The sequence below is a fragment of the Marmota monax genome, unplaced genomic scaffold, assembly GCF_021218885.2.
Source record: "Marmota monax isolate L192 unplaced genomic scaffold, Marmota_monax_Labrador192_F-V1.1 WCK01_AAM20220418_F8-fsc00070, whole genome shotgun sequence".
NCBI lineage: Eukaryota > Metazoa > Chordata > Mammalia > Rodentia > Sciuridae > Marmota > Marmota monax.
In genome coordinates, this window is record NW_026692116.1 from 7629067 (window position 1) to 7643290 (window position 14224).

The 14224-nt window shown below is 33.2% G+C and overlaps 1 protein-coding gene and 1 non-coding gene across 2 annotated transcripts in view; one reads left to right on the forward strand and one right to left on the reverse strand.

Annotated features, from left to right (window-relative positions):
* The window catches only part of Dpyd (dihydropyrimidine dehydrogenase), an 822495-nt gene that overhangs the window by 221981 nt on the left and 586290 nt on the right, over positions 1-14224 (reverse strand). The gene's annotated exons all lie outside the window — the stretch shown is intronic.
* Positions 2625-2727, forward strand: LOC124105536 (U6 spliceosomal RNA). The gene has a single exon (XR_006855765.1). It is a non-coding gene; the product is annotated as a U6 spliceosomal RNA (small nuclear RNA).

A 14224-nucleotide genomic window follows, 5' to 3' on the forward strand; every position in this document is an offset into this window, starting at 1 on the left:
ACCTCTAAACTTGCTTGCATCCTCTCACACATGAGCTTTTGGAAGACAGCTTATATCTAAACTATAACATAAATTAAAGAGTAGAATGACTAAAAGAATGGAGAAAAACATGTCAAATGCCTGAGAATTTCCAGAGCTGAAAATAAACTTTCCAGATAGAAAAAGCTTGAATACTCAACAATAAATTGAAAGGAAAATCTTCATTGTAAAAATCAGATCACAAGAGATAACAAGTACACCCTACGTAAAAAAAAAATTTGAAATGTATGTGTGTGATATATATATTCTGTATGTGTGTGTGTGTGTGTGTATTCACACACATATTCATTTAGTCACATATAAAATAGAGTAGATGAGAGCAATTGGGATCACATTTCTTAACATCTTACAAAATAAATTGGAATATTGGTTTAAAAATACTTAGTTAAAGGTGATTTTCAATGCAAAAATTTTATGCCAGATCAGATTATCATTAACTATGAAGACAAAATGAAGATACTTTCAAATATTCATGACTAAAATTTTTGCATAAAATTTCTCAGAATGCTTAGACTATCTCAGGGAGTTCTTACACTGAAGTCTAGAAAAATAACTATACTAAGGAATATATGGGAACCAGAAATAAAAAGAGTCTAACAGCAATAGTAAATTAAGCGAGATTCCTAAATGACACTGCTCAGTCATACAAGGAATAATGTTTTCTCCACAATATTCCAAATTATAATATAAAATTTTCTACTTGAGAACCATGTTTGAATGACATATTTCCTTTAAAATATTTTAACACTTTGATACTCAAAAGTAGCTTGCTCTTGCTTCACTTTACATGTCTCTGCATACTTAGTTCGAAGAGTTTTCATTTGTGGTTATCAGCTGTTTTCCATCTAGTGCTCAAAAAAACTTTTCAAAAAATCTGTCTCATATAAGTCAGAGCAGTGTAGAGTGGCTTTTATTGACTCACACCTTAATGGCACACTATAAACCTACAGTGAGAGATGCTGGGTGACAGCAAACCCATCTGTGTTAGTGTGTTGACTGTAAAGCTCTTGCTGATGATATGGCTATTTTATTACCAGGTATTCTCTCATGAGGAGTGCATGTACCTTGACTCCGAAGCAATTGTATTACTGTTATCTTATGAACACAGGTTTATGCGGTCCTTTTAATTTTACTCATGTTTTTTTCAGTTACAGAAGTTTTAAAATAATCATGTTGTTGAGTATATCTAATATCTTCCCTGAAATTTTTTTGCATTCTTTTTTTCTTTAGAAACCTTTTCTTTCCCATTTTTTCAAAAAAGGCAAATATTTGCCATTTTCTTTCCTTTTTGAATAGTTTTAATTAATGTACTTGTTATTTAAGTTATTAATCTATAATTTATTTTGATGTATAGCAAAAAGAAAACATTTACATTTTCCTCTAAATAGCTTTACTCATCGATTACTTATTAAATGAAATATATTATCCCAACTGATCTGAAAGTCTTCTTTTATAATATGTTATATTTGAGGGATTAGAATCTGTTTCAGAGTTCTGTTTCCACTGGCTTTATCCGTGAGTTCTTGTGCCAGTAAACGTTGTTTTAGTTATCATAATTCTGAATTTAGTTTAAATCATTTCTTGTATATGTCCTTTTCACTGCTTTTTTTCCTCAGCTGAGACCAAAAAGATCTGATAAGAACAATTAAAGGGGGAAAGTTTATTTGTGGGCTCATGGTTTCAGAGTTCTCAGTCCACAGACAGCCAAGTCCATTCATTGGGGAATGAGGTGAAGCAGATCATCAGGGTGGAGGAAAGGTGCCCAAGTGGCCATGAAGAAGCAGACAGAGAGCTCTGCTCAATAAGGACAAAGTCTAAACCCCAGTGGTATGCCCCCAGGGACCCAATTCCTCCAGCCATAGTTTACCTGCTTACAGTTACCACCAAGTTAATCACTACCAGGGGATTAATGCACTGATTAGGTTAATCCTTTTATAATCCAATCATTTCATCTCTAAACTTTCTTACACTGTCTCATACAAGAACTTTTGGGGGACAACTAGTATCTAAAAGTGGATAAAATTTTCTTAGTAAGATTTTTTTCCTGTTCACTTTTGCTCCCCCACATTAAAATAATTTTAGTTTTGTGATCTAATTAAATCTATAACAATTTAAATGACATATTTACTAGAATGAGTCTTGTTATGCTAAGAGCATAGTATACTTTTTATTATATTCAAATCTGCTTCTCTATGCCCAAGTAGTTATGTTTCTTTCTGTCCCATATACATTTTGTTAAGATTAAGTATTTTATTTTATTTATATTTTGCTGATGTATAGGAATGCAACTGAAGTTTATCTCTGCTGTACAAGGAAAGCACTGTGTCCAAGAACCATACTTTTGAATCGGTCAGATCTGTCATCAAACAATAATGGACCCAAGTCTTTGGTATTATTTTCCTCATTTATGCAGTGGTTGTTTGTGAGAGCTGTTTAGTTCAGTGCCAACATGTAGGAACTCTTAACTAAAAGGCAGCTTCTCTAATACCTAACCATCACCATTGTCATCTGACCATCCCACACTTTCATGAATTCTGACATTTAAAAAACAATAATTTTATTCTCTAAAAATGTGTATTTTGCGCTTGCTTTAGCAGCACATATACTAAAATTGGAAAGATACAGAGAAGATTAGAATGGTCCCTGCACAAAAATGACATGCAAATTCGTGAAGCGTTCAATATTTTTCTGCTGTCGTGTATTTAAAAAAATAAAATCAATATTATATGTTTGACATAAATTCCAGAACAATATTAAATAACAATGCTCCCATTTATATCCTTGTCTTTATATCTATTTTATGAGAATACTTTAAAAAACAAGCTATTTAAGTAAGACTTGGAATTTTTAAGATCAATATTCTCAATTATAATAATTGATATTTATAATAAAGAACTTTAGTTTCTACAATTTTCAAACAAATTGATATTAAAAATTTAGAGTGCCTTTTCAGATCACTTTGAGGTAATTTTAACCTTTTCATATTAGACATTGGTATATAACATATTATGTTAATAAGGTTGACAATGTTAAGCCATCCTTGCATTCCTGGATGGTTCCTTTCATGGTTAAGATGCCTAGCTTTTTAAATATATTGTTGAATTCAGTTTCCTACCAATTAATATATATTTACATTCACAACCAAAATTGGTATAAAACTTATTTGCTGCTTTTTAAACAATCTAATTTTTGTATTCTAGCTTCTTAGTAATTTTTGCATTATGGAAATATTCTGGAACTGTTTATGTAACCACTGTAAAGAAGATGTACCATAAATATTATCTGTAGTTTTTTATGTAACATTTAACTTAATCATCACTAAAAACTCTCTGAAAGTGGCATTCTTATTCTTACATAGGTGGGAAGATTCAGGCAGATAAATGTCAATTAATTTTCCTATCTCAAAATGTGTTTCTTCAAAATTCTATGCATTTGAACACTATATTGCTTATTATGACTTTCATATATTGTTTTCCAATTATATTATAAAACCACATATCTTACATTAGGCCTCAATTTTGAACATTCATTCAGTGTTTATGGTGTACTTCATTCCTGCCAGTCTAGCAACAGGAAATATATCAGTGAGGATTACTAGAGATTATCAATGAGGAAATTACATAGTACATGTCCTCTTCTAAATTTTTATTACTTCAAATAGTACTTAGCCTTAAATTTTTCAAAAGCCTGTTTCAATCTATATTTAAACACTTATCAAAGTCAAAAAATTGGCACTTTAAAACAATATCCTATTTCAGCTAAACAGTTTTGAACACCTGAAACTCCACCCACCAACTGTTGTTATTTCTCATTAATTATTCTTTGTTAAAGTAATTTCCTTTTAACATTTCACTAATATTTGTGGATACTGTTTTAGGACTATTTTTTGATAATATAATTCAGTTTTAAAACTCAACTTCAATAATTATTTAAGTTTCAATATGTGATTAATTTTTTAAAAGATTAAATTCTGCACTGACCCTCCAATTTTTTAAATTCATTCATATAATCCAGTGACTCTCATATTTGAGCATGTATCAGAATTGCCTGGAGGGCTTGTTAAAAGAAACTGCTGGATCCCCCTGCCCCATAGTGTCTGATTCAGCTTTTCTGGGGTTGGCCCTGAAATTTTGTGCTTCTAATAAGTTCCCATGTGGTGCTTGTGGGGGTACAAAAGCCATAACTTAAAAATCACTGCTGCAATTCATCCTCAGATGTTTCCTATATAATCTTCAATAATATTTTTAAAGGAGGGTATATTTTCTGTGCCATTGTATACTTGAGAATTTTCTTCTTGAATTGAGACATGAATATCTATTTGGCTGTGTTATTCTTTCTCCAAGAAATATGCACCACTCCACTTTCTTTCATTATTTCATTTTGTGAGATTACATCAGAGCCTAACCAAATTGTTTTTCATTCTTATAATTCAAAATATTTTCTGGAATGTGCTTAGGTAGAATTTTCCTTATGGATTTTTCTCAGTAATCAGTGGGTTCTTTATAGCTGCATGCTTTAAAAATTATTATTATTATTATTATTATTATTATTCAGAAAAGTTAAATTAAATATATGCCTTTCATTCTGAGTTGATACATGAAGAATGTCTGTTAAATGAGTTAAAACATAGAAATGAGCTTAGAACGGTGATAAGCAAATAACAAGTCCTAAGTAAATGCTAGAAATTCTTCTTTTCTTTGAATTATTCTGTTGTTCCACTCCCATTCTGGTTTCTTCATCATGACTTTATTTTAGGGCTTTACTTTGCTGATTTTGATTTCTCTGTGCTCTTTCTTTTATATTATTTATTTATTTATTTATTTTTGGAGAGATGGGAAAGGCTACCCTTCATAGCACATTTCCCACCATCTCAATTTTGTTGTCACAACATTGTGTTTTTTGTGCTATTATATTTTTCTTCTTCACTATCATCCCATTATTACCCTTTTTCTTATTCATTCTGTATTTTTTTTTGTCTCAGGCCCTATGAACTGCCTATGCCTTTTCTATCTTCTTGGTTGGGCAAGTCCCATTTTCAGAATTAGAGAGAACACAACACTGATGCTCAGAGCCCAAAGCCAAATAGGAAGTATCAAGCTGACTTCCTTGGAACTCTGGGAGATTAAAGATGAAGCGTTTTAAATTGCTTCCTTACTTTAATCTCACATACTCTGTATAAAGTATATAGACATTGTGTGTGTGTACGTGTGTGTATGTACACACACGTACACACACATATATATAATTCACAGTAAATAATGACTAAGAATTTTAGTCTGATTCTACTTGAGGATCTTGGCTTCTGAGGATTAGAGCTCTTAATCATTAGTCATTGCCTCCCAGCAACTCCTTGCTCATAGAGAGATTTTTTTCATTGTGGGTTCTATCCTTTGGAATTGATACCACTGCAATCCTGCTTGCCATAATTAGGTACTAAAGTGTTGAGTTCTTCATTCCTTTATTTACATCAAGCTCTAGTTTATAGGGACATACTTGTGCACACACACACACACACACACACACACAAATACCTAGACCATTTACAGACAGCATCCATACAATAGCAGCCTTTTGATGCATACAATCATGCATACATTCCCAGAAATACCTGGTCATCACTTAGGGAGGCTAAAGAAGGGCTTTCAATGATGTATTCCATCACCTTAACCCTAATACCTGTATATAAACCTCATGACATAGAGTACTTATAAGAATTTCATAATTCTGACAGTTGACTTAAAGTAAAGTGAACTTATGTTGTTCCTTAGAATTTTCATCATCCTCTATATCTTTGTATATTTCAAGTGAGACCTCTTGAGAGTCCTCTTAAGGGTCTACTCATTTAAAATTCAACATTGAATTACTAGTAGTAGAGTGATCTTTGACCAGATATTCCATCAAAAATACTTTGTTTCATTTCACTCTTTCTAAAACAAACTGTTTTAGTCAGCTATTTTGTTGTTGTGACCAAAAGATCTGAAGGGAATAATTAGAGCAGGGAAAGTTTATTTGGGAGCTCACAATTTCAGAGGTTTCAGTCCATAGAAAGTGGACTCCATTGTTTTGGCACCAGCTGAGGCAGAACACTATGGCAGAAAGGTGTGAAGGAGGAATACAACTCAGGACAAGGCAACAAGAAGGGGTGGGGAGGGAGAGAGAGGTAGAGGGAGAGGGAGAGGGAGAGAGAGAGAGAGAGAGAGAGAGAGAGAGAGAGAGAGAGAGAGACTGACTGACTCTGACTCTTATTCACCATGGCCAAAATATAAACCAATGCTACTCACCTCCTCTAGCCACACCCTGGTGCTACAGTTACCACCCAGTTAACCCTATCAGTGGATTAATGCACTGATGGCTTAAGGCTCTCATAACCCAATCATTTCATCTCTAAACTTTCTTTCATTGTCTCACACATGAGCTTTTGGGACATATTTCATATCTAAACCATAACACAAACATCTCAAATTTTATTAGGTAAAATTATTAGATCTTATCATGGTAGTGTTCCTAACATTAGGCTTTATTTTATTATTTTTTTTCTCTCAAAGAGGGGATTGAAGATCCTAGGTTTCAGAATTCTCTTAAATGCTTGTTGAAAAATCTATATTTCTGACCTCAGCGTAACTTTAGTGAGTCCATAGTTCTCTGGACCAAGGAATTAACAGATCTCAAAAGCTTCTCAGGTAACAATTCTCACACTAAGGACTCTGGTGATCCCTTTTATAAACCTATATAAGAAGGTGAAATTAATGGTCTTTGGATATAATTTAGAACAATGTGCAGGGTAGAAACACAACACATACACACACTTCTACAAATATAACCACATCCTCATCTAGTGAAAACTTGTTATTAGCTTAAAAATTTGGGGAGCTCAGATAGCAAAGGCAAAAAGATATTTTAACTACTCAAAGTATTATCATTGGCTCAATTTATTTTTATTATGTTTTCATTTTATACTGCTTAATGGTGAAATTAATAATTTCCTTTTAATATTGGACTAAAGTAAAAGACCAAATGTTTGGAACTAGTGAATAAAAATCCAACACAGAAATTATTTGAATAATTTAACCTTTGGCATTTGCCTTGAAAATTACATATGATTCTTTGTGTTATTTCTCAGCGTATTAATATGAGAAATGCATAAAGCACTGAGGCTAATAAGAATATTGAGAGGTTTACTAGACCACTTATGGTATAATTGTGACTGTCATTGCTGTGAACTTTTTAAAACAGTGATTAATTTTAGTGCTTTATTTATAGATTATTTTCAAAAGTTTTTGTTAAAGAAACAGAAAAGTGGCTGTTTTTATCCTCCAATATGTTAAGTACATTACAAAAACATAAGAGAATAAATTAATACAAAATGAGCAGAAAAGGCAGCTGTAGTGCTGTGGTTAAGTATGTAGTATTAAGTATAGATTCGAATGTACTTGAATAACAGCTGTGTGATTTTACAGAATTTACTTGATCTCTCTGTGCCTCAGTTTCTTTTTCCATAAAGCAGACCACTAATTGTGCCTACCAGATCAGGTTATTCTGACAATTAATTGACATCATATGACAAACCTGTTAGGATCTGACACATAATAAGATAGCCTATTAGTTAAGATTTCTGGCCAGGTATGGTGGTACACACTTGTAATCCCAACAGCTCAGGAGGCTGAGGCAAGATGACTGCAAGTTTGAAGCCAGCCTCAGCAGCTTAACGAGGCCATAATGAATTTAGTGAGATTCTGTCTCTAAATAAAATATAAAAAGGGATGGAAATGCAGCAGCTCAGTGGTTGAATGCCCTTGAGTTCAATCCCCACCACCCACAATCCGTCCTAACCAAAAAAACAAAAACAAAAACAAAAACGATTTCTAACTAAGCTTACAAAAGCTCACCAGCATAGTAAAAGATTTTGAGGCAAGATTAAGAGGTGATCTGATGACAAACCCCCCCTGATACTTATGAATCCTAAAAATCATATAGGGCTTAATAAATGTCTACTATGTGCCTATAACCTTTCTAAGCTATGCAGAAGATAATGAAAACGAAGAGTGGTTCCTGCTCTTAAGAAGCTTAGAATTCAAACAGATTAATCACGAATAAGATGTGCTGAATGAATTAACAGCAACTCCAAAACATTCCTTGGACTCCTGGTTTCTGATCCAAACACTTCTTAGGAGTTAACTCAATCTAATTAAAATTTCTCACACTCTATCATGTTAGATATGTGCTAAGAAAACCTACCTCACCTTCTTATTTATGTTATTAATTTAATTTAATGTATATCTTTATCTTGTTTTATTTTAAATCAAGGTAAATGAGAAATGGTGTGGGTTCCCTATTTTACCTTTGTCCTTTTGGATAGGCTTACTGTAGGTTTTTGGTCTTAATTTCTTTCCTAACTTACCACCTTCAAAATGCCCTTCTTTTTCTCCCCAACTATGAAAAAGCAACAAATCTGAATTACTCCCTAGTGGCTTTTACAAGCTCAGTTGAAATTATGAAAGAGATGATATACTGCTGGGAAAAAAGATGGATCTCTCCAAAAAGAATATGAGACAGTTGCAAGAACATAAGTATTTGTAACTGACTGAGGATTACAAATAAGAAGTTAAGAAGGACACTTGAACTTTGTTGCAGCATCATAGATGGACCAGTTTATCCAAGTCAGTTAGAAATATAGCCATTTATTGCTATATTGAAAGCAGCTTCATTGCAAGCAAGACCTGAATACTTACACTTCAAGAAAAATGCCTGAATGCTGCTTTTTCTTTTGATCTTTGGAATGAATTCAAGAATATCTATTTTACCTAGTTAACTCAATTTCCCAGTGTAGAGACCAAATGATATAGGTAACATGGGGAAACAGTTCCAACAAAGGTCACAGAGGCTATGCTCACAGATTTGCCAACCCAAATAGAATAAGAGTCAAACTAGTAATTGGCATTTGTAGCCTATTAGAATTTATCAGGTATACTACATTTAGATAGAGATAACCATGACAGATTGGAGGAGGACAAAGTTCATCATTGGAGATGCATCTAAGCTTGATCAGAGACTAGGCCATCTCCTGGTTATGCAAACTCTCTGAAGTGCTTACCCATCTGGATTTTGCATTTCTAAGTCTGCAAAATGGGCCCTATGATATCTAATTCATAGGGTTATTTAAATAAGAATGCACATAAATTGTTGAATAAAGTAATAGGTATATAAAATCATGTTATCCCATCTTATTCAAAAGCCTGGATATCTCTGTGTAACTGGTTCCACCTAAGTAGCCAGTGCTGAGAAATGCAGAAATGCTTACCAGTTTAGTTTAGTAATACAAAAGTCTATCAACATAAATTTCAAACACTACCAAAAGCACATGATAACAAAAATAAAAAATGAATATTTTCTTAGAATTGTAGGTTTTACTTTAAGAAACATAGTTAAGTTTGTGTAAAACAGAAAAGGAAAGCCAAGGCCCTGCTTTGTTGCCGGAAAATTGTGTGGGGACAAAATATTGTCACATAAGTACACCCAGGTGTGTGTGTGTGTGTGTGTGTGTGTGTAATTGAAACTATTTTTAAGGAATAATTTTCCAGAGCTCTGATTTCCATATGTATTCTTTCTTACATTTTATATGCCTGAGAAAGTGTAACCAAGATACAATGTTGTGTCTTCTATTCCTATCTTCTTTTTCTCAACAGTCCTTTCGCAGCTAAGGAAGGAAATCTATTTCCTAATGCTCTCAAATACTACAGAGACATAATGCAATATAGTATAAAACTTGACAAACAAAATGACAAGTCAGAATATTGGCATGGGCTTTAAATTGGCAATTGATTTTATTGATTGGGCAATAAATGTTTTGGCAAATCAGGTAATTTCCAAATACCACATTCTGTGAAATCAACTATAGAATTCATCAAATTGCCTAATAATTTTTGGTGAAGCCCACTAAGTAATTTTTGGCTTACAACATTTCCTCCTGATTTCCTTTACTTAAGATGTACAAAGATTTTTGGTGTTCTTATTTAAAACATTAAAGTATAATCAAATTGATTTGGAATGCTGATCTTTTAGAATAACAGGCCTCAATGGCATGAAGAAATTGATATATAAGTTCAAATTATTGTGAAAAAGTCCAATTTTCTCATTGATAGTGCATTTCCAAAAATTTACTTTTACGTTGAAAAATTATCAGTGTCATTTTGCTACATTATAACATAAAAATTCTAACAATACAGAAGAAAAAAAACTTCATCATTTAAAGGCTTAGTCCAGGGATTAAAAAAATATAAATATTCATTTTTAGTCATATATTCTGTTAGAGTTACTTCATAGGGTAGTTCATTTAAAAATGTTCAAGCATAAAATATACATGATAAAGAACAAAATTTGGTGGAGGAATTGACTGGAAGTGCAAGCAAAGAGAAAGAAAATGTTGTAAAACTTCTCACTGTTATTTGGAATTTATATATTTTTAAATGAGTAATGATAATACTATTTAGACTCAGGCATATTGAAACAGTGATAAAACTATTTAATTTTAAGAACTAATATTTTCAAAACATGCCATCACTTAAACTAATGTCTATAAAATATAAGGTCAATTTAAAATAAGTGAGGACTATATAGTTTATTATTTACTTTAATTGTGGGGTATTATTGAACATAAAAATGTGAAGACCACTGAAATATTGTGTGTAAATCTTTAGTACACTTTCTTTTTTGTTGTTGTTGTTAACTGGGATTGAACCCAGGGGTGCTTAATCACTGAGCTACATGCCCAGCCCTTTTTTATTATAATTATTTTGAGACGGGGTCTTTTTAAGTTGCTTGGAGCCTCACTAAGTTGCTGAGGCTGGCTTAGAACTTGTGATCCTCCTGCCTCAGCCTTCTGAGCTGATGGGATTAGAGGTGTGTGCTACCATTCCCTGCTTCTTTAGTATACTTTCTGACCCAACATTTGTTAACTGAATTGATTTAAAGTTTGGACTCAACAGTATGGTGAAGCTGGCCTGACTAGACTCCTCTGTCTCTATTCTGATCCTAGCTTTTCCCATGACTTCTGCACAATCCTTGTGTGGATCAGTATTTATTATGCCCCACACTTAAGGATTTCTTGGAATGTAGGATATAGTTTTCCATTAGGAATTCACAAGGTACTTAGTTGTTCATGCTGCCCAAGGGGACATTCATCTATGCAGAAAATGGCTGCAAATAACTTCTGTTGTTGGTGAACAGTATCACAAACAGAGTATAAGCACAATTTCGGAAGACTCTCAGAGCATAGTGTGACTGTGCTAATGACATGGACACTGTGAATTGACATAGCTTATCCCCATGGCATTCATGATCTCCTCTCTTCTACTGATAAAGGGATACCTTTGTAAGGGGATGATGGGAAAGAAATAAATTAAGAGAGAGTATCAGGACACTAATATTGTTGTCTCCTACATTTTAAGGGTTTGAGAAAATAACTACATAAATTTATAGGTAAGTGCTTGTCCTGGGAGAGAAGTTATTATCAGTGTATTAGTATCTCTGCAAAGTTAGAAAGAAAAGCATTATATTTCACAATTGTGAGCTTAATTTTACCCTTGTCTGCCTCTTAGACCTGTTTTCTTTTCAAAGGACAACTGATATCCATAAATTCTCTTCAATGGCACTCAGAATGGGTTCTCTTTGCATAAACAATGCTTTGCTTTCAACATTTAATCTTAAATGGAGTAACATATAGCTTTTCTATTCTGACACCTTAAATACTGTGTTCTAAGACTTTTTAAAAGAATGAATTCTGACCTTATTTATGACAATCTGTTTCAGATACTTATTTATGGGCAGAGATTCTACATGTGTTTACAGAGCACCATAATTCTCTAATTTTGTTGTGGATTATAGCCATGGACAATACTTTGGAAATAAAACATTCAGACTAAAATGCTCAATAGCACTAACTTTTCTTCATCTATTCTATTCTCTAAGTGTGGTCCCCAGAGCAGCAGTAAAAGCATCATGTGGAACTTGTCAGCAGCACACATTATCAGGCCCGCCTAGACTTATGTATCAGAAGCTCCGGGAAAAGGTCCAGCAATCTGTATTCTCACAGAATCTTCAGGTTCTGATGCATGCTCAAGTCTGAGAACCACTGTGCACTGGAATTTTGCCTCACAATTAGGATGCCCATAAGAAAAACTTGGCGGCAGTTTAGATTTTCCTTTACCAACATATGAGTGAATCCTGATACATAAAATAATCATTAATATAAATCCTGAATCCAAAAATTAAGGGTCATCCTCATTTTTTTTCTTATGTAATCAGGCATTTGTGTCTGGCAGATTTAAAGAAGAGGCAATGGCATTTTGATAGTCCTCTAGATGTGAGGAATAAATGTGTTGGCTTTATAGTTGGAGTAATGCTAGAGAGTTTGGTCTGATGCTCAGGGATTTAAGACAACGAATGGATAAAGATGGTGAGGAATCTCATTCTAGTCATGCCCTCCTTTCCTAATTTCCCTTTTCACTGTTTGGTCTTCTTCCCCGTTTCCTTAGGGAGCCAAGTGATTGATAGCCTAATCCAATGACTGTATTACAGCTGCCTCAACTAGGACTCTTTTCCTTATCATTAGCAGTTAGCCTATGGTTAAATTCACAGCTCACTGCTTGGTACTGCCCCTGAGATTTAAGGGTCTGGCCTTTAGAAAATATTTAACATAAAACTGAAATCTTGACATACTGAGAACTCAGTTCTCTGCAAGGCTTCTTTAATTAATCCAATGTACTGTACCATTGTTCTATATGAGACTGTGACATGGTGAACTGTTTCTGAAGCTTACAGAGATGTGTAGTCCTAAATTAAACAGCCACTGACGTGTACCTACACGGATTTTTTTTAGTACAGTAGATATGCATGAATCTGTGAATATTTAAACTCAAGCTCAAAGAGTGACACAATGCTCTCTAGTTTTACTTTCATAATAGAACATTTTTTGATTAATTTCAAGCTTGAAATCATTCTTTATGAAAAAACACACACAGAGGAAAGAAATTTAATAATTCATTACCACTGCTGCAAAGGTAAGTTTTCTTAATATGCTTGTCAGAGTCCTTTGGTTTACAGAGTCTATCAAATATTTTCTTAGAAAATGTACAAATATTGCTTTATTTTCTTAATTTTGCACAAAAGAAAACATACATAAAGGCCAAACAGAATTTGTTGGCTCTTAAATGCTGTTTCATTCTATTATTTATCTGCAGGACAATAGTTGTTTTAAAATACCTAAGGAAAGGCTGTAGACCTTGATCTATGCTTTAAACCTTTGCCCTTGCTCCAGTCCGTCGATGAGCTGTAAGCATCTATGAATATGGCAGCTGAGTCCCAGATGAAAAATTATGCATCTCATAAACTGCTATTCTGCTGAAATGTCAAGCCAAGGCAAGGCTGTACCTCAAACTCAGCACTTGGCATTTTCCTTTCTGTCTGCTTTGTTGCCATGAAGCAAACATGAACAGTGAGGATTTGTGTAGGACAGGTAGCAGGCGAGCTCACTGTCAAAAATCTATTATTAGGGCTCTGATCTCCTGCACAGACCGATGGCTAAACAGTGAGAAACTCAGGCTCCAGAAAAGGCAATATAATGAAAGAGGGGATTCTTTGTCAATCTCTATATTAATATATTCAAATGAGCATTATTTAAATGAGAATATTTGTAATGATGCACTTTACTCAAAAGAGTCATAATCTATAATGAAAAATATAATTCGGCTTCATTATTTGATATGCTTATTTTTGACTATCTAGTAAATACACTACATATATATATATATTTGTATAACAAGGTCTTTAACAATTTGATCTGTTAAACTTGAGATAGTCTGAGAATATTTTTACATATGTGAATAATAGGCAAAATTTTTGCATTATTCTGGCAAATTGAAAAAAGATAAGTGAGAACAAATTGTAAGCCTGTCCTTTGAATTATTTTTATTTTTGGCATGATTTATCACCACACTTTTATTCATTTAAATTACATCTTTATCTATCAGATTATTTTAAACATTTCACTGTTAAAGCTTAGGCTCTTATTGATAAAGATGGTTAAAATAGCTTAAATTTTATGACAGGTAGTAGGCGTGTTTTTCTGAAAGGAATTTATGCATCAATAATCATGTGATTGACACATCAAAAAATTCATCCCATTAAGAAG